Raw genomic sequence first — 21,645 nt, 5'->3', positions numbered from 1 at the left:
GATTTTAAGAGCCCTTTAGGTCAAAAAAAGGGCTTCGTCATGTGGACGGGTGCAGGGTTAAATTGATTTAACGCTGCTAAATTCGACCTCAACTCCTAGTGTAGACCAGGGCTCTGTTTAGGCCTATTTGACACTTCTTAGCCTTAACAGTTAGTCCTGCTTCCCTTATGCACTCAAAGACTTTCTGTAGATGTTCCAGGTGTTCTGCCCAGGAATCCAAAAATATGGCCACATTGTCAAGGTAGGTGACTGCATATTCTCCTAATCCCGCTTGGAGACCATCTACAAGTCTTTGGAAGGTGGCGGGTGCATTCCGCAGCCCGAAAGGGAGTACATTAAATTCATACAGCCTGACATGTGTGGTGAAGGCTGACCTTTCCTTGGCGGATTCATCTAGCGGTACCTGCCAGTATCCCTTGGTTAAGTCCAAGGTAGAGATGAACTGGGCCCGTCCCAGCTTCTCTAATAGTTCATCTGTGCGTGGCATTGGATAGTTATCTGGGCGAGTTACAGCATTTAGCTTACGGTAGTCCACGCAAAAACGTATCTCCCCATCTGGTTTGGAAACTAGAACCACTGGAGATGCCCATGCACTGCCAGAGGGACGGATTACCCCCATCTGTAGCATATCCTGGATCTCTCGTTCAATAGCAGTTTTAGCTTGAGGAGACACCTGGTAAGGTTAGACTTTAATTGGGTGAGCATTACTTGTGTCAATGGAGTGGTATGTCCGTTTAGTCAGTCCTGGGGTGGCTGAGAACGTCGGCGTGTAGCTAGTGCACAGCTCCTTGATCTGCTGTCGCTGCATATGCCCAAGGGTTATGGAGAGGTTCACCTTTTCCACGCCACCAGCACTTTTCCCTTCGTAGTAGACACCTTCAGGCCACTCAGCGTCATCTCCTCCCTGGGCTGTAAACTGACAAACCTTTAATTCTCTGGATTAAAAGGGCTTTAGAGAATTAATATGGTACACCTTAGGCTTTCGATTGGAGGTGGGGAAGGCTATGAGATAATTAACAGTTTCCAGGCGCTCCGGGACCGTGAATGGCCCTTCCCACGACGCTTCCATTTTATGGGCCTGGAGCACCTTTAAGACCATGACCTGGTCCCCTACTTTGAAGGAACGCTCTCTGGCATGTTTATCATACCAGGCTTTTTGCTCTTTTTGAGCATCCTGTAGGTTTTCTTTAGCAAGGGCTAAAGAGGTTTGGAGGGTGTTTTGTAGGTTGGTTACAAAGTCTAGAACGTTAGTTCCTGGGGAAGGTGTAAACCCCTCCCATTGCTGCTTCACCAACTGTAATGGCCCCTTAACCTCATGTCCATATACAAGTTCAAATGGTGAAAACCCTAAACTGGGAAGTGGTACAGCTCTGTAGGCAAAGAGCAACTGCTGTAACACTAGGTCCCAATCATTGGAGTGCTCATTTATGAATTTATGTATCATGGTCCCCAAAGTCCCATTAAATTTCTCCACCAGGCCATTTGTTTGATGATGGTAAGGGGTGGCAACCAAGTGATTCACCCCATGAGCTTCCCAAAGGCTTTTCATAGTTCCTGCCAGGAAATTAGTTCCTGCATCTGTGAGGATGTCGGAGGGCCAACCTACCCTGGCAAAAATGTCTGCTAGTGCCTGGCATACACTGTTAGCCTTGGTGTTGCTTAGAGCTACTGCTTCTGGCCTTCGGGTGGCAAAATCCATGAAAGTCAGTATGTACTGCTTTCCTCTGGGTGTCTTTTTCGGAAAAGGACCCAGAATATCCACAGCTACTCGCTGAAATGGAACTTCAATGATGGGAGTGGCTGGAGAGGGGCTTTGACCTGGTCTTGGAGTTTTCCCACTCTTTGGCATACCTCACAAGACCGGACATAGGTAGAAACATCCTTTCCCATTCCCTCCCAGTGGAATGACCTCCCCAAACAGTCTTTGGTCCTGTTCACCCCAGCATGGCCACTAGGATGATCGTGGGCTAAGCTCTAGAGCTTTACTGGTACTTAGTTGGAACTACCAACTGTCTCTGAGGATGCCAGTCTTCCTGGTGTCCACCATAAAGAGTTTCCTTGTATAAAAGTCCTCTTTCTACAACAAATCTGGATCGATTTGAAGAGTTGAGAGGCGGTGGGTTGCTCCGTGCCGCCATCCAAGCTCTCTGGAGGTGTTCATCTGCTTCCTGTTTGATCTGGAACTGTTCCCCTGATGCTGGAGACATCAGTTCTTCATTGGATTGTGGACCTAGGCTTGGTCCCTCTAGAAGCGATATAGGGGATGGGGCTGTTTCCATTGTCTGTGAACCGCTCTCCGCTGGTGCACTATGTTGGGATTCAGGCTCTTGCTGAGCCTCTTGTGTAGTGTTATTGACTGCTGCCGGTTCAGGTTCGGTGGGGCCCTCTGGTGTTGGGGTTGCAAGTACTGGATTCAGTGCTGGCAATGGGTCTGGTGCTGGTTGTTCTGCTGGTTCTGGTTCTGTCTCTGTCTGGGTCTCTGGGACTGGATCCACTACTGCTGTTGCAGACTTTGGCATGGGGTCCAGGTCCATCACCTCTGACCGGGTCCTGGTAGAAGTTTCCGGAACAGAGCTAGGCGTGACAGCTTGCTTAGCCTAGCTGCAGGTGATCATTCCCACCCTCTTGGCTAGCTTCACATGATTGGCCAACTCTTCCCTCAACAGCCTGGGGATGGGATAATCATCATAGACTGCAAACGTCCATGTTCCTGACCAGCCCTTGTACAGGACAGGCAACTTGGCTGTAGGCAAATTGAAAGAGTTGGACTTTTAGGGCTGAATTGTCACTTGGATCTCTGGGTTGATTAAATTGGGGTCCACTAAGGAAGCATGGATAGCCGACACTTGTGCTCTGGTGTCCCTCCACGCGGTGACCTTCTTCCTGCCCACACTCACAGTTTCCCTCTGCTCTGAGGGTATCTGGGAGGTATCTGGGCCTGAGGACCTCTGGTGTGATTCCAGTGCAATGAACTGTAATCTGTTGGGGTTCTTGGGGCAGTTGGTCTTCACATGCCCCGGCTCGTTACATTTAAAACATTGTCCAGCTGACGGGTCACTGAGGTGAGGTGGGTTGCTGGAGAACAGTGTGGCAGGACGATAAGGTGTCTGGAGTATTCCTTGGTGTGTAGTTGGGGCCTTGGGCTGACCCTGGTCATAGGGTGTGGTCTGAGGGTGTCTCTTCTGGTATCCACTCCAACTGCGACCAAGGTTGTTCCTCTTTCCTCCCTCCACCCGTTTTGTTCCGGCTTGCCCCGTCTCTCTGGCGGTCTGGGACTGCTCGTATCGATCAGCATAAGAAGCAAGACTTTCTGCTGAGTCCATTTCCTTATCTCATACGCACTGTTTTATTTCCTCCTTGGACATATTCAGTAATTGCTCCTGAGCTATCAAATCACACATTCCATCAAAGCTAGTGACACCCCTTCCTTGGACCCATTCATCTAACAGATCCTTCATCTGGTTTAGATAAGCCACATTACTTAGTCCAGGTCCTCTCTTAAGGGTTTGAAATTTTACTCTGTACGTTTCAGATGTAATTTGAAATTGCTTTAAAACCAAATCCTTGAACTTATTATAGTCAGAAGCCTCATCAATAGGCTTCTTATTGAATATGTCCAGAGCTCTTTCAGTTAATTTTGCGACCAATGTGGTCATCTTGTGAGCTTCAGGTATTTTATGGAGGGTGCACAGTCTCTCAAAGGTGAGAAAATATTAAGCAATATCACTGGATTCATCATACGGTGGACATAGTTGCTCCCATTTGTGGATTGTTGGGGAAGGATGGTTAGGGTTATTCAGTAGATTCCACTCAGCCCTTACCTTCTCCAACTCCAGTTCATGCTTGCTCTCTTTTTCCCTCTCCTCCATTTCTTTTTCCTTTGCCTCCATTTCTTTTTCCTTTGCCTCCATAGCTCTCCTGTGAGCAGCGTCTTGGTGTTTTTCTGCCTCTATAGCTCTCTTGTGGGCAGCCTCTTGTTTTTTTTTTCTATCTCTCTAGCTGCCTCCAGTTCTCTCCTGTGTGCAGCCTCTTTGGCTGTTTCTGCCTTGGGCTCTCTCATGTTTGCCTCTCTGTTTTTAACTAACTTTACACCCGAGAGTTAGAAATAAAACAAACAAACAAACAAAAAAACTGGGCTTGTCAAAAATATATATATATATAGGTTGTGCTGTAACTGGATACCTATGTTCTCTGATAGTGATTGTCAGCCTACAGAAAAATCCTTAAAAAAACCCTAACACCTTTGTCTCCAGGCAAATAGACAGAAAACCCCTCTAGTTGCTCTTAGGTAAGAAAAACAACAACCCACCTCTTCAGGTCTGTGAAGACTTGTGAATTTCCCTGCAGGAGGTTAACTACCCTGCCTTTAGGTAGAGAAAACTCCAGCTCACAAAAGACAATTCCCTTTTGTCTCTGCTCTGGCCCCCAAGCAGAGGCAAAAAACCCTCTAACTGCTTTCAGCTTAAAACCTGCTTTCCAGCAGCCCAAAGGAAAAAAAAATGTCCTTTTAAAAATCTGGGCTTCTGGTTCAAAAAATCTCAAATTGATCTCAAAATGATTTCAAGTTAATCTCACCGCTCTGCCACCATGTCAAGGTTCCTTCCCCACTTTGAACTCTAGGGTACAGATGTGGGGACCTGCATGAAAAACCCCCTAAGCTGATTTTTACCAGCTTAGGTTAAAACTTCCCCAAGGTACAAACTATTTTACCTTTTGTCCCTGGACCTTATTGCTGCCACCACCAAGCATCTAACAAATATAACAGGGAAAGAGCCCACTTGGAAATGTCTTTCCCCCCCAAGCCCTACACTCCCTTTCCTGGGGAAGGCTTGATAAAGATCCTCACCAATTTGCATAGGTGAACACAGATCCAAAGCCTTGAAACTTAAGAACACTGAAAAAGCAATCAGTTTCTTAAAAGAAGAATTTTAATAGAAGAAAAAGTAAAAGAATCACCTCCGTAAAATCAGGATGGTAAATACCTTACAAGGTAATCAGATTCAAAACATAGAGAATCCCTCTAGGCAAAACCTTAAGTTACAAAAAGACACAAAAATAGGAATTACATTCCATTCAGCACAACTTATTTTATCAGCCATTTAAACAAAACAGAATCTAACGCATATCTAACTAGATTGCTTATTAACTCTTTACAGGAGTTCTGACCTGCATTCCTGCTCTGGTCCCGGCAAAAAACAACACAGACAGAGAGAATCCTTTGTCTCTCCCCCGCTCCAGTTTTGAAAGTATCTTGTCTCCTCATCGGTCATTTTGGTCAGGTGCCAGCGAGGTTGTCTTAGCTTCTTAACCCTTTACAGGTGAAAGGGTTTTTCCTCTGGCCAGGAAGGATTTTAAGGTGTTTACCCTTCCCTTTATATTTATGACAGGTGCGAAGAAATTACTTCTCTAGAACAGTATTTAGAGCTCCTGTGGTAGCACCCATTGTGACACTTGACCAGTTTGTGTGAGAAGTTGAATAACTCATTATTTTATTGAAAGTCAAGTGGTGGGTAACTGATAACGTTCACTGCAGCAGTATTTGCTGAAACACATAGACATCAATGGATTACATCTGGAGGCTATTTTACTGAGTTCTAAATATGTCATTTAGGTGCCTGAGTAAAGTAGCCTTAAGTGAACAAGGTAATGACCGTCTACAATATTTGCTGTGCGGAGTAGTCAGATAAACCAGCTGAGCGGCGGCGAACCAGCTGAGCAGCGGGGGACAGCAGAGCAGCTCACAGCAGGAGTTTGCCTGGGACTGGTAAGTATCCGAGTGTGTGTTTGTTTGCTTGCTGAGGAAGTATCCGAGCGTGTGTTTGCTGGGAGGGCAGTGTGAGAGCCTGAGTGAGTGTCTGATTGGCTGCTAGCCTGCAGGGGGCGGGCATTAGGGTGTCTGTTTGTTTGGGTCAGGGAAGCCTGGCTGTTTAAAAATAGCCAGAGCTTCGCGAACCAGCTGAGCAGCGGGGGACAGCAGAGCAGCTCACAGCAGGAGTTTGCCTGGGAGTTCGCCTGGAGTGAGCCCAGTGAGGCTTACGTCCTGCAAACTGCTCTGAGGAAGCTCGTAGTAGGAAGGTGATATGGAAGGGGGGGGTTCAGCTGTTGTGACCTGCACTGGATGTGCCATGTGTGTTTTTCTTCCACAGGACAGAAGCGACTTTGCCTGTACAAAGTGCAAGCTGGTCTCCATATTGGAAGAGAAGATTGAAGGTCTGGAGCAACAGATAACGACCCTGTATTGCATACGAGAAACTGAGGATTTTCTGGACAAAACTCAGGATAGGCTTCTAGGGGCACAAAGCTCTAAAGATATAGAGCAGGTTGCACAGAGGAGCCAAGAGGCCAGTGAAGAAGCTTGGCAACATGTGACCTCCAGAAGAGGTAAGCGGAATGTCCGGGTTCCAGTAACACAGACACAGGTAACTAACCGCTTTCATGTTCTCTCCGCAGGTACCGTTGCGGAGAGTGGACCAGATGATATGTCTGGGGCGAGAAAGCAGAAGGAGACTCCGCTGGTCGGAAGGCATGAGATGCGATGTCCTGAGGTTGGGGGTTCCACGACCACCACTCCCAAGAGGAGAAGGCGGGTGGTGGTGGTCGAGGACTCTCTCCTCCGGGGGACTGAGTCATCTATCTGCCGCCCTGACCGGGAAAACCAAGAAGTCTGCTGCTTGCCGGGGGCTAAGATTCGCGATGTGATGGAGAGACTGCCGAGACTCATCAAGCCCTCGGATCGCTACCCCTTCCTGCTTCTCCACGTGGGCACCAATGATACTGCCAAGAATGACCTTGAGCGGATCACTGCGGACTACGTGGCTCTGGGAAGAAGGATAAAGGAGTTGGAGGCGCAAGTGGTGTTCTCGTCCATCCTCCCCGTGGAAGGAAAAGGCCTGGGTAGGGACCGTCGAATCGTGGAAGTCAATGAATGGCTACGCAGGTGGTGTCGGAGAGAAGGCTTTGGATTCTTTGACCATGGGATGGTGTTCCATGAAGGAGGAGTGCTGGGCAGAGACGGGCTCCATCTTACGAAGAGAGGGAAGAGCATCTTTGCCAGCAGGCTGACTAACCTAGTGAGGAGGGCTTTAAACTAGGTTCACCGGGGGAAGGAGACCAAAGCCCTGAGGTAAGTGGGAAAGCGGGATACCGGGAGGAAGCACAGGCAGAAATGTCTGTGAGGGGAGGGCTCCTGCCTCATACTGGGAATGAGGGGCGATCAACAGGTTATCTCAAGTGCTTATATACGAATGCACAAAGCCTTGGAAACAAGCAGGGAGAACTGGAGGTCCTGGTGATGTCAAGGAACTATGATGTGATTGGAATCACAGAGACTTGGTGGGATAACTCACATGACTGGAGTACTGTCATGGATGGTTATAAACTGTTCAGGAAGGACAGGCAGGGCAGAAAAGGTGGGGGAGTAGCACTGTATGTAAGGGAGCAGTATGACTGCTCAGAGCTCCGGTACGAAACTGTAGAAAAACCTGAGTGTCTCTGGATTAAGTTTAGAAGTGTGTGCAACAAGAGTGATGTAGTGGTGGGAGTCTGCTATAGACCACCGGACCAGGGGGATGAGGTAGATGAGGCTTTCTTCCGGCAGCTCACGGAAGCTACTAGATCGCATGCCCTGATTCTCATGGGTGATTTTAATTTTCCTGATATCTGCTGGGAGAGCAATACTGCGGTGCATAGACAATCCAGGAAGTTTTTGGAAAGCGTAGGGGACAATTTCCTGGCGCAAGTGCTAGAGGAGCCAACTAGGGGGGGCGCTTTTCTTGACCTGCTGCTCACAAACCGGGTAGAATTAGTGGGGGAAGCAAAAGTGGATGGGAATCTGGGAGGCAGTGACCATGAGTTGGTTGAGTTCAGGATCCTGACACAGGGAAGAAAGGTAAGCAGCAGGATACGGACCCTGGACTTCAGGAAAGCAGACTTCGACTCCCTCAGGGAAGGGATGGCCAGGATCCCCTGGGGGACTAACTTGAAGGGGAAAGGAGTCCAGGAGAGCTGGCTGTATTTCAAGGAATCCCTGTTGAGGTTACAGGGACAAACCATCCCGATGAGTCGAAAGAATAGTAAATATGGCAGGCGACCAGCTTGGCTTAATGGTGAAATCCTAGCGGATCTTAAACATAAAAAAGAAGCTTACAAGAAGTGGAAGGTTGGACATATGACCAGGGAAGAGTATAAAAATATTGCTCGGGCATGTAGGAATGAAATCAGGAGGGCCAAATCGCACCTGGAGCTGCAGCTAGCGAGAGATGTCAAGAGTAACAAGAAGGGTTTTTTCAGGTATGTTGGCAACAAGAAGAAAGCCAAGGAAAGTGTGGGCCCCTTACTGAATGAGGGAGGCAACCTAGTGACAGAGGATGTGGAAAAAGCTAATGTACTCAATGCTTTTTTTGCCTCTGTTTTCACTAACAAGGTCAGCTCCCAGACTGCTGCGCTGGGCATCACAAAATGGGGAAGAGATGGCCAGCCCTCTGTGGAGATAGAGGTGGTTAGGGACTATTTAGAAAAGCTGGACGTGCACAAGTCCATGGGGCCGGACGAGTTGCATCCGAGAGTGCTGAAGGAATTGGCGGCTGTGATTGCAGAGCCATTGGCCATTATCTTTGAAAACTCGTGGCGAACCGGGGAAGTCCCGGATGACTGGAAAAAGGCTAATGTAGTGCCAATCTTTAAAAAAGGGAAGAAGGAGGATCCTGGGAACTACAGGCCAGTCAGCCTCACCTCAGTCCCTGGAAAAATCATGGAGCAGGTCCTCAAAGAATCAATCCTGATGCACTTGCATGAGAGGAAAGTGATCAGGAACAGCCAGCATGGATTCACCAAGGGGAGGTCATGCCTGACTAATCTAATCGCCTTTTATGATGAGATTACTGGTTCTGTGGATGAAGGGAAAGCAGTGGATGTATTGTTTCTTGACTTTAGCAAAGCTTTTGACACGGTCTCCCACAGTATTCTTGTCAGCAAGTTAAGGAAGTATGGGCTGGATGAATGCACTATAAGGTGGGTAGAAAGCTGGCTAGATTGTCGGGCTCAACGGGTAGTGATCAATGGCTCCATGTCTAGTTGGCAGCCGGTATCAAGTGGAGTGCCCCAAGGGTCGGTCCTGGGGCCGGTTTTGTTCAATATCTTCATAAATGATCTGGAGGATGGTGTGGATTGCACTCTCAGCAAATTTGCGGATGATACTAAACTGGGAGGAGTGGTAGATACGCTGGAGGGGAGGGATAGGATACAGAAGGACCTAGACAAATTGGAGGATTGGGCCAAAAGAAATCTGATGAGGTTCAATAAGGATAAGTGCAGGGTCCTGCACTTAGGATGGAAGAATCCAATGCACCGCTACAGACTAGGGACCGAATGGCTAGGCAGCAGTTCTGCAGAAAAGGACCTATGGGTGACAGTGGACGAGAAGCTGGATATGAGTCAGCAGTGTGCCCTTGTTGCCAAGAAGGCCAATGGCATTTTGGGATGTATAAGTAGGGGCATAGCGAGCAGATCGAGGGACGTGATCGTTCCCCTCTATTCGACGTTGGTGAGGCCTCATCTGGAGTACTGTGTCCAGTTTTGGGCCCCACCCTACAAGAAGGATGTGGATAAATTGGAGAGAGTCCAGCGAAGGGCAACAAAAATGATTAGGGGACTGGAACACATGACTTATGAGGAGAGGCTGAGGGAGCTGGGATTGTTTAGCCTGCAGAAGAGAAGAATGAGGGGGGATTTGATAGCTGCTTTCAACTACCTGAAAGGGGGTTCCAAAGAGGATGGCTCTAGACTGTTCTCAATGGTAGCAGATGACAGAACGAGGAGTAATGGTCTCAAGTTGCAGTGGGGGAGGTTTAGATTGGATATTAGGAAAAACTTTTTCACTAAGAGGGTGGTGAAACACTGGAATGCGTTACCTAGGGAGGTGGTAGAATCTCCTTCCTTAGAGGTTTTTAAGGTCAGGCTTGACAAAGCCCTGGCTGGGATGATTTAACTGGGAATTGGTCCTGCTTCGAGCAGGGGGTTGGACTAGATGACCTTCAGGGGTCCCTTCCAACCCTGATATTCTGTGATTCTATGATTCTATGAATCCATTCTTTTGTTGGTGGTGGTGCCTTTCTGATATCTCACAGCATTGTGTGCTCAGTATCCTCTCCATGATCAAGAGGCCAGTAAAAATACCTTATAGTTCGTGTATTCTTATGACTTGGGACTCTTTTCTCTACTAGTTCTACTTATCTTATTAGATTCTGTGGAACCTTCAGCATAGTGCTGCCCCTCCACTTCCATGACCTAATCTCTCCTTCCTGGATAGTTTCTACTACAATATTATACCATCCCATTGACTTTTTTGCTCTGTTTCAGCAATGACTTATATCAAGGTTCTCTTCTGTAGCCAGTCATTCTAGTTTGTTCTCAGGCTTTTTGAACAAGCAAATAGACACTCAGCACTAGATTCTCTTGTCTGCAGGACCTTGAAAGTTCAAACACACAAGAGATGCTGTGATCTCTTCTGTGATTTAAAGGATGCAGAATTTACTCTCTCTCTCAACACCCTAGAAACAGGCTTGCATGTGGCAAGTGTCAGCATTGCACTACAGTGCACGGCTGCTAACTTGCATGTTGCCAACCATAACAGTGAAACACTGAAACCAGAGCTTCCAAGATTGGTGTCAGCATGAGGATACACTTTACAAATACTTTACAAAAGTAAAAGAAATGGAAAATATTATCTAGTGTTCTCAGTGCTCTGTATTGTCAAGCAAGACCATGACCAGAAGAATGTACCATTGGACTCTACAGAACAGTATAATAGACATTCACAATCTCTTGCATTTATGGCTGCTTTGCTCAGGCAGCAAAATAACATTTTGAGCTTCTAGTAAAATAACCTCCAGCCTTACTGAATTTCTGCCAAAGTACTTCTGCAAATACAGCTAGAGGAAACTCAAACATTCAGCCACTACTTGCCATATTTTCTTGATAACCCTCAGGCCCCTATTGTGTATTGGCAATAAGACATAAGAGAAGGAAATCATACCCAGTATTATTACTGGAGCACTATCACAATATGCAGCTATTGCCAAGGGGTTTTACTACTTTCTACTACTTTTGCTTACTTGAAAAACTATTGATGCAATACAATGCCCAAGAACTATCTGAATGGTCAAGCTCTGCTGTTTCATTATGGAGAGAGAGCCAAAACAGTATAGAAGAGTGATAGAAAATACAACTGACCTCTCTGAAAGACTCCTTGGATTTCAAAGATTACTTTTGTAAGCATTAAACATTGAGTAATTTTTTAATGTAGCCACACTTAATTTATGTAACATTTACATAATGTTACTTATGGCTTGGTTTCAGAGAGAAGACTTGAAACCATATGTAAAATTAAACTTAATATAGAGAGGAAGGATACAAAACACAGGGAACGCCCCAGAGACATGAGGGGAGAGAACAGTCTATCAGACCAGGACCTGACAAACAGAAAGGGTCACAGTTTTTAGGCTGGGACAAAACGTTTTTGCTCTTAAACAATATTTCAATTATGTTAACATACATAGCTCGTGAAGTATTAGAGCAGTTTTCCACAGTATTAGACTAGGTGTGTGAATTTTCTATCTATCCTTTTTATTAAATGATTTTTCACCCATGTCTTTAATAAACCAATAGAATCTGCTTATCTATGACAGCCTGCCTGAGTTGCTGTCCATTGATGGTGGGAAGAATCACCAGTAGGTGACTCCAGAGAGAAACTGAACTCTGACCACTAAAGAGGCAGAAAACACAGATGACTTGTGTACAGGTCTTAGGTATGTGGGAAATCGCGATTTTCATTCCCAAATGGCACTGGAAGGAAGTTTCCTTGGGCCAGCCAGAGTATGGGAAGAATCAAATGACCTGAAGGACACAAGAAAACATCTTTCAGTGTGTTGACATTTCCAAGAATGACTGGGAAGTCAGCTTTAGCCACATAAAGCTAGCTTATTTAAATATTAATTAGTCATTGACTGCATTGTAATTTAGTAAAGAGAATCAATTCTACCGTGTTTCCAAATCCAATTCATAATTCAATTAAGTAAATGACTACTTAAGTAAGAGCACTTATATCTAATGTTTGAACATTAAACCATTATTGAAGTAATTGAAAGAAATTTCAAAGGGAGTTGCAACTTGTTCAGTTTTATCTCCTTTGTTGTGAGGAAACAAGGTAGTCAGTAATGTAGCCAGAGGGAGTTGGTGGGTTTCTTTCTTTTTCTATTTCCTTAACTCACAGTTTAATCCTCTAGCTTTATTTTATAGCTATATTAGAGAGCCATTTCTGTAAATGTATATTTATTTAGAGCATATGCATATCATTCGTATGTGATTGATTTGTCCCAGAGTAGACTTTCGCTGGTAGCAAGGGAAGTTCACTTAATTGAACAAAGAAACAAAGTTCTTTTTGCCCTTTCCAAGGTTTAACATTGTTTAACCAACACAGTCTTTCCTAAGGTATTAGCAGAAATCATACACACCATTCTGCCCCTTCTAGGGTGCAAATGGAAAAAAAAGTTTTCCTCCTTCCATAGTGAAAATTGGCAGTTTCACCTTGGGTTGAGTCTGGTATTTCCATACCACTTTCCATTTCATTCCTCTTCCTTCTGTTTCTATTTGCCAGCTAGGCACTAGTTTGGGTGAGCTACAGCCACTTCACCATTGCTAGTCTGATTTCCTACCCTGCAGACAAAGTAGGAAACCTTGTGTTTTGGATCTACCTTGGTGACCCTGTTTGACGGACTTTCCCAGGGTCTTCCTTGTCACAGTATTTCTTCCTGGGAAACTCTGATATCTTAAATACAGAGTATATTGGTTTAAAAAGTCCTTTTGGACTATGAAGCTTCTAAAAGATACCGTGTGAATCAACATAGAAAAATTTTCAAAGTGCTGTGCAGAATCAGAAATCTATACATTTTAGAATCCCTTTACTGTATCTAGTTATAACAGAGTAAATTGGGATAGAATTAGTCGTCATAATGCAATTTGACCAGAATACTGAGACAGGGGATCGGAAATATTCAGGAACTTGTCTTTAATTTCTCTTGTCCTCCATAACTATCCGTGGGGTACTGGCTCATTTGATTCATCAGGAAAAAGGGAACCTACTGAAACACCAAGACTACTTCCTATAATACCTTGGGATTTTCTTGGCTGTAGCTTATCCAGGCCCAGTCGTGGTTAGGTTGTGAGAAATGAGAGTATCCTGATATAGTATGGATAGTATCCCCTGTTAAGCCTGTGATGATTATTAAGAAACTTTCACCAAGGGGATAGTGAATAAAATAAAATGTACATAGTTCATATTCTAGAAAACATATAGCAAGCAATCTATCCTTTTTCTTTCCCCACAAACTTATGAGAGATCTAATACCTGATGGAGTGCTTAGTTTATACTGCCCTAGTCAATATACTCTATTTCTCACTAAGCTTTGTGTTTAAAGTGTGTATTAATGGGTTGAGTCACCAAAGCTGGGTATTAATGGCTTTAGTCACCATAATCCTCATGATAAAATAGGAAAGCAACCTGATTAATGACAGAAGGTTGGGAGAATTTTCTGCAGAAACAGAACCACTTTGGTAGCTCTAATCATTGTAATTCATTATGGGATACTTCCACCAGCACAACAAACACTGGTGCCAAGCTTGCTAATTCTCTGATCTTATTTAACCACTTGCTTAAGAAGATTGCATGCACAATACTCTTTATTTATTCTCGTCCTTATCACATCATGCTTTTTTCTTTTTGCAAGGGTTTTTTTATATATATTTGGTGCAGTGCTCTTTAGAGCAGTGGACATGTTTCCTCCCTGCTTCTCTGCAAACTCCTGACAAGGCAAACCCTGCAGAAGTGATGGAATGGAAAAGCTGAGAAAGATAAAGGGAATGCTTTTTTGTTCTTCTCATGTCTCATGAGAAAAAGTACTTTTGGAACACAGCATGAAGGTTGGCAGTAATATTGCAGCAATTGAACAGTGGCAGTCATGCTCTGCTTAAGCAGAGGAGCCATGGATTTTTTTTTTAAGTGCATGATATTATTTGAAAAGAATACTGAAGCAAACTAGAATGCATTAGGCCTGCTGCAGAATAAAGAACTCACTTCAGAGCTTTTTCACACAGTTGGATATTCAGTCACAGATTGTCCTCCTGTTGTATATGTACCAGTACATTTATAATGTTGTTCTCTCCTCTTTTTTCTCTCTTTTTACTTTCTAATAGCTATTCAGTGGCCTATGTTAAATTACTTGAGGGTTTCAATCTAATTCCTATTGGACAAGAGTCTGCATCACTAAACTTTCATCCCATTGTCATAAATTTGTTAGCCTAGCCAAATGAAGGCCTATGATTGTTCTCTTATAAATACCTCAGGTGGTATATAGCAGGGAGGGGAAAGAGTTATTTAAGCTAAAGAACAATGCTGGGACAAGAATAAATAGGTAAAATAGGTAATAAATTTGGACTGGAAACTAGAAGACTGTTTCTAACCATCACTGGAGTGAGGTTCTGTGATGCAATTGCAAAAAAGGCTACTATCATTCTGGGGTGCACTAGCAGAAGTGTTGCATGGTAGACACGGGAGGTAATTGTCTATTCAGCACTGGTTAGGTCTCAGCTGGAATACTATGGCCAGTTCTAGGCACCACACTTTAGGAAAGATGTGGACAAACTGGAGAGTGTCCAGAGGAGAACAATAAACATGATAAAAGGTTTAGGAAACCTGACCTATGTGGAATGGTTTAAAAAACAACTGGGCCTGTTAGGCTTGAGGGAAAAAATAGTGAGGACAGACCTGATAAGTCTGAGCTTTATTAGGGGCTGTTACAAAGAGGATTATGATCAATTGTTCTCCACGTCCACTGCAGGTAGAATAAGAAGTAATGGGCTTAATCTGCAGCAAGGGGGATGTAGGTTAGATACTAGGAGAAATCTTTCTAACTGTGAGGGTAGTTAAGTTCTGGAATAAGTTTCCAAGGGAATCCCTGTCATTGGAGGTTTCAGGCAGTTGGATCTGATGACCTCTCAAGGTCCCTTCCAGCCCTACATGTCTGTGTTTCTGGAACAGCCTCCCTACAGCAGTAGTGGGAGAAAACAGCCTAACTCATTTTAAGATGGAAGTTGATAAGCTTATGAATACAGGGCTACTTGTGATAGCAGGGAACTGTGGGGTGGTAGGCACAGCAGCAGAAGCTCCCTGCAAGGGGGGATGGGTGTATGTGACATTCCCCTGGTATTATCTGGACCGGTGATCTGCTAGGTCACATCAATCCTTGACTCTGGGAACCAGCTTTACCCTGCTCTGCTATGAGAACCCCCCACTCCTGGGCTGTTCACACACAGCCTCTGGCATGTAAGCTGCTCCTTGGATTGTGCAACTGAATGACACTAGCAAATATCTCCAGTCCCAGACACAAACCTAGGAATCTTCGTCTTGCAGGTCCAGTTATGCCCTCTGGACACTACAAGCTTATATTAGTTCCTAAATTTAACAAAGAAATTGATATGTACCAGGCTTGTTATCCCAAGGGGAGTCTCTGACACACTTCAAAACAAACACACTCCTTCAGATAGAATAAACAAACAAATTTATTAACTATAAAGATAGATTTTAATTGATTATAAATCCAAGCACAACAAGTCAGAGTGATTACCAACATAAAATAAAATATAAGCATGCATTCTAAATTCTCAACCCTATTAGACTGGGCAACATCTAAATTAAGCAGTTTTTCTCACCCCACTGGATATTGAAGTCCTAAATATACAGATTTGTTCCTTAAACCTGGGACAATCTACTGTGTTGGAGTCTTATCTTCTTCTCAGTGTCTTAGTTGCTTGCAGCAAAGGTGGGGGCAGGAGAGGGGCCCAGTATGTGTCCACTCTGTCTGTTTTATACCCTCAGTCAATGTACTTGGGGAGCATAAGTCCAGGCATGTGTGGGGGCATTGCTGAGTCTCTCCAAGCAAGGTTGAGCAATTCCCATGGTGTGGCCTCATGCAGGTGAGTCATTGCATTGTAACTCCCTTGCTGGACAATGGCTGTTGATGGATTGTTTGACACCTCGCCCAGGCATTGGTTGCTTTCCTGGCTGTTGCCTCTGGGGAGCTAATATCTGTCTGATTCCTCAACTTACAACATGTTTTAGTGATCATCATACTCCATAATTCTCATAACTTCATATGCATTAATGATACACATATATGGACAGAGAAATGACTTTCAGCAGATCATAACCTTTCCCCTGATACCTTACAAGTCGTGCTTTATATGTAAAATCATGATTATATGAAAATGAGGAATATGGGGGTTACTGTATGTTCCCCCAAGGTATAGAATGTCACAATGTGGAGATATGGAAGAGGGAATGAGGGGAGGTACTGAATCTCAGCAGTGGGAGGCAGCTGACTCCAGCCTGGGAAGGAGATTCCTGGGGGTTCCTAGCTGCTTCTGGGCCTGTTCCAGCCCCTCTGGGTCCTGCTTCCCAAACCAATCCTGGACTTTGCAGCAACAGCTCCAGCCTCTCTTGGTCCTGTTATTGCATGGGCAGCCCCAGGGCATGCATGAGTTTACGTGGGGTCAGAACCCCCAATAATAATTCCATTGTGGCTGTGCTAACCCCACTCTGTCTCCTCTTGTTCCACCACCCCTGGGGAACTGGATGCAACATTTTAGGAGGTCCATTCAAGTCCTATGTTAATTTGTTAGCAATCTCAGCCGGTAACAGATTGAGGCCTGAATGAGGCATAACTATCCCATCATCCTTTGGAACACTAGCAAGGAGGTGCAGGTGAAATGTGTTCTCTGCTTCCTGTGCTCTACCTACTAAGTTCTCCATCTACCCAGTCAGTCAACCCAGAAGTCTTTAGGGCTCACTGAAATTGAAGTATTTATTAAAAATGTTGGGAAAGGTTCTAGTTTGCGAGGTAACTGACACACAGTTCTTTATTCTAATGTATATGTGAACAGCAGGAAGATCTTGAGAGACAGGAAGAAAAGATATATGGTAGGAAAGGTAAAGGAAGAGGAAGAAGACATAATAATCTCCCTGTTATCCTTTTTCCTCCACTGTGTTGGTAGCCCCCTGTTGTGTCATCTTATCCTTAGACTGTAAGCTATTTGCAGGCTGGGGGGATAATCTTTTCTCTCTCTCTCTCTCTCTCTCTCTGTGTATGCATTGCTTAGCACAATGGGGCTGGGTCCTTTGAGGTGCTATTGTAATACAAATTACTAATGTAAAGAGAGCTAAATGTTCACAATTAGTCTAACTGTCTAGTTTTATTAATAATGGAAATTAATAATGTTGTATTTAAAAAGGTGCTTTAGAATTAGGAATAGATCAATCAGTCTCTGCTGGCTCAGATGACGGTTCTGTTTACACTTCTGAAATGAGCCCAGGATCATTTTAAAGGATTGTGAAGAAGCCAATGAAAAACCAAAAGGAATAAAACAGATTCATTTAAAACAACCAGTGCTTACCCCTTTTCCTCCACTTCTGGTATAAATCAGGGAATTAGAGGTTCCGACACCTAGTACTGAGATCTCAGAAGAAGAAGTAGGGGGCAAAGAAAAGCTGCCAGAATCTCACTAACATATCTGAGCCAGAATGTTGGCCTTAAATTGGATTCCAGCAAAGCATGTTGTTCAAACTACTCCTCCTTAAAGACATTGGCAATAACTGCAGTAAGTGGGGACCCCAGGCTGGCCTCTGCTTCCTCTGGGTAATATAACCCCCTGGAGAAAGGAAATAAGTCATAGCATCATCTCATAATGTCCACAATTTCTAGGGCATTTCATGCTGTCCTTTCCGATAATGTAAGGTCAGTGAATAAATCTAAAAAAGTAAAATGTCATAGGAAACATCAACCTGATCTTTTGTGTAACATGAAGCTTAGCATCATACAAAACGAAAATGTATAAGGGAGGACAGACTTAAATGCTCATGAAATAATGGTCCTTATTCCTTTCTGTAAGAAGTAGTGTTAAAAAAAAATGCACAGTCTCTTGATCATCTTCTCCACGATACCTTTATAGAGAGTCCAGAGTTAGATTCCAACAAAACATTTTGTTCAAGGCAAAGAATAATTCAGTTTTGGGCAAACTGGTTATAATTTAGGATCCCACTACTCCCTGCAAGTCACATGATATCCAATAGACACCACCTAGACATAGATGCCAGCATCTGATGTTTTGGATCTGAGTTCATTTCTGCATTTGGCAGAAAAAATAAGTTTCTGTAACAATTCCCTTATGATTTTGTTTGTTGAAAAGCTATTCATACTACAGATAAGATTTTTATCTGAGTTCAACCACTATTCACGTTCTAGCTGACAAAATGAACAAGAATAATCTTGATTTAGATCTTGCTCGTGTTCACAACTGCACGTCTGATGATAATTATCCTAAATCTTTGATAAACGGAATGAAAGGCTATGAAATCACATTCCATTTTTTGAATTGGTTATGCTTTTGCAACATTTTTAAAGAAACATCAGCCTGTATAGAAGAAACAAGACCAAATCATCCCAAACTAAACATAGGTGGAAGAAGATATGAATAAGCTCTATCAGAAAAGAAGTCAAATGTATGGATCAATGAAGCAAATTACAAGACAGCTGGAGAGTCTCTAATCTTCAGAAAGCAAGGCTAGCAGAGGGAACGAAGCATCTTCTGCTGAAAAATATCCACTCTTTGGAATTCTCTTTCAGTCCATATTCTACAATGTTTATCAATAGCATCCTTCAGGACAAAATTCAAGGTTTTTTGTTTCCTCTTCATTTTTGTGTGTGTTTTATGTTAGTCCGATTCCTGACTAACAAACCTGGATTTGAAAACCCCCTAGCTTTGGGAAAGTTCTGAGCGGGATCCAGAGCTTTCGAAATCCTATATTTACAAATACTCATGGCTAGTTAAGTACCTAAACAGCCCCTGTTGTTCTAAAAGAAATCTTTTCAGTTGATTTATACAGCTTGATACTATTATCTCAGTATTTGTGCGTTTCCCTATATTCATGATCTATTTACTGTACCTTTGGCTTTGGATCAGACCCCAACTGAAGCAAATGGGAGACTTTCCACTGACTTCAGTGGGCATTGGACCCGGCCCATGATCCCCATACTAACTACTTAAACCAACCAACCAAACTAAAACAACCAACCAAACAAAAAAGAAAGGTGTGACTACTGTATTTGATTTGCATATGCACACTGGATATTTGCATGCATAAAATGTGTGAAATTGTGTATGCTTTACTTTGACACTGCCAGGTTTTCAGTCATTAACCTTTTCACAGATTTGGTCCCCTGTGATGCTGGATATACTCTCTGTAAAATGGAAAGCAAATCATTTATCCTTTAAATGCATTCCATCATACATTATGTGAGTCATTTGTGCTCCAAATTGTGATGGCAGAAAGCAGCACCTTTCTGAATCCAACATGCCTCACTAAGTCTGGATTATTTTTCCAGTCTTGTATAAAAAGTGCAGTCTTCTAAAGAGTGCATCTGACGGTTCTGTTATGGCGCTGATAGAAATCGGAGCCTTCTGAAGCTCATCCATCTCTATTTAGAATGACAGGAATAAGAACTATTCTTTTCGTTTTAATTAATGCTGGCTGGTGGGTGAAGCACTAGCAGATCAATTGTTTGTTGGAGTTTAAGAGGACACACACAAGCCTGAGTCAGTATTGTTAAATGAATGCATGAATGAACAACCATAAAAACATATAATGAAAAGTTTTTCTTCTCATTTAATTCTAATATGACATAATGCAAGCCTGTGTGGCACTGGGAGCCTTTTCACATATAATTATACCGTTGAAAGCCAATTTTTTTTTTTTTGTAAACTCTGAAGGCCATAGAAGGACAGATAAAGGAATGGCAAATTCCACTGAGTGTTTTATCAGCTTCCTGACACGCTCTGAATGGTGCCAGACAAAAAGGTGAAAACCTTAAAGGTCTTGTGAAAGGCTATACATAGGCTTGTGAACAGTGTTTTAAGTATATTTTCAATTCAGACTTCCTTTGTTTTTCTCCAAATGCTCAGATACTTTTACTCTTTGCTAGCAGGCTGAGATGGCTACTTTAGATTATATTAGAAGCTGCTTGTCTGTATTTGGGACTAAACAACTGGTTAATGGGGCTGACTTAGAAATAATCTTTGTTCTCTTCTCTCCCACCGTTTCTTATATCTTGCCCACTTGACATTGACAGAGCAGGTAACTATGCCTGTAGATGAGGTAGCCCAACACTTTCTTTTCAAGACCCTAGGTTTAGTAGCTTAAACCGTCACTATACTTAAACTGTTCAGACTAACATTTTCTGTGCTGTTTGCTTCAGGATGAATTTTTTTTTTCCTCCAGAAAGTTTCAGTTAAAACTATTCAGCTGTTTGAGAATGAGGTTTGGGAAAAACGTTGTTTTGTCATGTTACAAAAATTCTTACAACAGTAAACATCTTCGTGCTTTGGTACATGCAATTTAGAGGGGAAGTTGCCCTACTGTTAGGGCATGCCTTTTTCTGACCTTGTGAAAATTTGGCTGAGTTAAACACCTCAAAAAATTGCAGTTTGCAAAAGTAGAGGTTTTATTAGATTTTGGGATCTAAATTCTCCAAAGATTCATCTAAGCATGCACCATCCTCGGGCAGTACAAGACTTTCCCTGCAACTGCTTCTCCTAGCAGCCAAGTGCCACTGTGGTGACAGGCACTAGCATTAAGTCCAGGGAGACGCACTCTCTCCTGTGCTCTCCATGCACACTGCCTGGGAGGAGGAGGAAGCCACCTGACTCAAATTCAGAGGGGAACAGGAAGAGATGCAGGACAGGGTAAACAGAGGGGAGCACAAGGGGAAAGATGGGTCAGAGGGCAAGAGTGGGTTAGGAGCAAGAGCTGGGTGGAGGAGGCAGGAGCAGAGGGAGCAGAAGCCCTGAAGGGGCAATAGGAAAATGGTCGGGAGAGGGGCAGGAATCAATGGGGAGGCTGGAGGGACAGGGACTGAAGGGTCTGTAACAACTAGCGAACGCTCCCTTCCAGAGCTTGGAATTGAACCCAGGATTCCCAAATCTCAACATTACTTTGTCTTTCAAAGACTTGTGAAAAATGCTGATGAAGTGTCTTTTCCTCCTTTTATGCAGGTCCATGCAGAAGATACCTGCCCGTCTTTTTTTTTTTTAAGTTCAAGGAGTAGAGGACTGTACTGTGGATCTAAAGATCCCCACCCTGCTGCTGACTCGTGGCGAATCAATATGGCTTCACATGATGGAATTTCTGGTTTTTGAATTTTTAAGATTTTTAAAAACTTGAGAAATTGCACCCCAAAAAGCTACATTAAAAGTGATGACTGGAAAGTCAAGCACTCAAAAGTTAGGATGTCCTTGAATTAAGGTTGTCCATGACTCCTTTGTGCTTATACATTATTATACACTGTTTAGTTTAATTGATCAAACACTATTTACTTCCCCCTATAAAACCCCTGGTTTCATTCAGTGCACAGGATGCATCTGCTTTTGGGATGAATCAGGCTGTGTAGTGAAAGAGGCTGTTGACTATAGACCATTACCTCATTTGTTGCAGAAGTTGGAAGGTGTGTAGTGAATACGGCAGGGGATTGCAAGAAGAGAAAG

Source organism: Eretmochelys imbricata, chromosome 3 (assembly GCF_965152235.1).
Source record: "Eretmochelys imbricata isolate rEreImb1 chromosome 3, rEreImb1.hap1, whole genome shotgun sequence".
Lineage (NCBI taxonomy): Eukaryota > Metazoa > Chordata > Testudines > Cheloniidae > Eretmochelys > Eretmochelys imbricata.
Note: the sequence above shows the minus strand (reverse complement) of the source record.